Raw genomic sequence first — 1746 nt, forward strand, 5'->3', positions numbered from 1 at the left:
AAAAACGCAAACCCTCAACAGGCTTTAGGGGCACGCCATTCTTCTTCGCTAAAATGATGGAAATGCTTCTTCTTTTGGAAGTGAAAGTTTATTTCACGCAGACACAGCCATCCCAAAAGGGAATTACGCAAACTTTGGGTGATCTTCTTTACCACTACGACCCTTCGGTTGGCAGAAGAGGCATTATAAAATAAAAAAGGACCTCTTGATTCAAGGGGTCTCAATCCGTGCACATTCCGTGGGTTCCCAAATGGCCCCTACACGATCACCAAAAGATTTCTCCAGGCCATTACCGAGCAATTCGCCACACAAATATCACCTCTACTTGTTTGCATAAATGCAAAACATTCCCCACTCACCCCTTTCCCTCAGAGATGAGTGTCATGAGGTCCAGTAGTCAAGAATAAGATTTATCATATTTTTTTTTTTCTGTGCTGAACTCTTTCCCACAGTCTTCCATGTCAATAGCTGCGGTGGAATAGCTCTTTTCAATTCCACACCGAATCCTTCAACACACAGAGAAGGACCCACCCCATTATTTTCATTGGAATCCACAATGTTTATGCTTTCAAAATAATAATGGAATAAGTCGATCAGTTTAACTACCACTGTGAGAATATAGTCCCACTCAGTAACACTCTCTCTTGACTGTGGCGTACAATATCCACCCTGGTCGACACACACCCTACAGTGGTGTTTGCATTGCTGGAGGTTGTTCAGCACTCATTACCCTGGGTCCTCTCCAGGCATCACCTCATCATGTGTATGTTCTTTAACAGTGATATCAATCTCTTGTTAATTGAACAAAACTCCATTCTCTCTTTTACTTCTACTTTTTTTTCTCATTGTATTTTTTTGATTTTCTATCGACTGTAGTGTCACTTCTGCAACAAGGCACAATGAATGAAAAAAAGAGTAGAGATACAAAACAAACGAGAGAGTGCAGTAACTGGCTCAAAAAACATTTAAACAAACCCTCACTGATTACCAGCCGATCTGAAACCACAATCGGCAATAATACCACAGACATCAGAAAGAGAAAAAACAATGATGAACGAACGTTACATGAGAGTGTGAATATGGAGCGTAAGTCTCATTTTGTCGCCCATATACAGTGATTAACTGGCCGAAGTATAATTTCCTACGGGGGAGGAGCAACGCAATTAAAAAAACGAGTCACTCAAACCAGTATAAGCGTTGTCAGAACGGAAGACACCAACACCCACAATAACGAAGACATTAGTACTTTTCGAGTTTATTACTTTTGTGGAATGCGTAGGATATCTTTAAAAAAAAATGCTATTTACCCGCACGCACAGGGTCTCTCCCCAATATATTTTCTTTTCAATAATCAATATTAAAAATTGTGCCTATTTGCCCTTTTTTATTATTATCACTTTACATAGCAAGGATGTTACCCCACTCTCACAGCGTTGTGGCTTGTAGAAATGTACATGAGTCGTTTACCGAAGCGGTTAAATTTTCTCTCTCTCGTTCTTTTTTCTTTCCACTGCAAGAAGATAGGGAGAGACACCACAAAATATGGCTTTGTATAACAAATAGAACTACCGCGTAGACCGATGGGCGATGTCAACAACACACTTGTTATCCGGACACCACTTCATGGCCCTTATATAGGAACCAAGAGGTGCAAAAGAACTCATGCCTTTCTCTCCACTTTTGTACCCTATTTCCAAAGCAACAAACAAATTCCTATTGAAGTAGGTTTACTGTATTAAATGTTCA

The sequence above is a fragment of the Trypanosoma theileri genome (assembly GCF_002087225.1).
Source record: "Trypanosoma theileri isolate Edinburgh chromosome Unknown TM35_Tth_6_V1, whole genome shotgun sequence".
Classification (NCBI taxonomy): domain Eukaryota; phylum Euglenozoa; class Kinetoplastea; order Trypanosomatida; family Trypanosomatidae; genus Trypanosoma; species Trypanosoma theileri.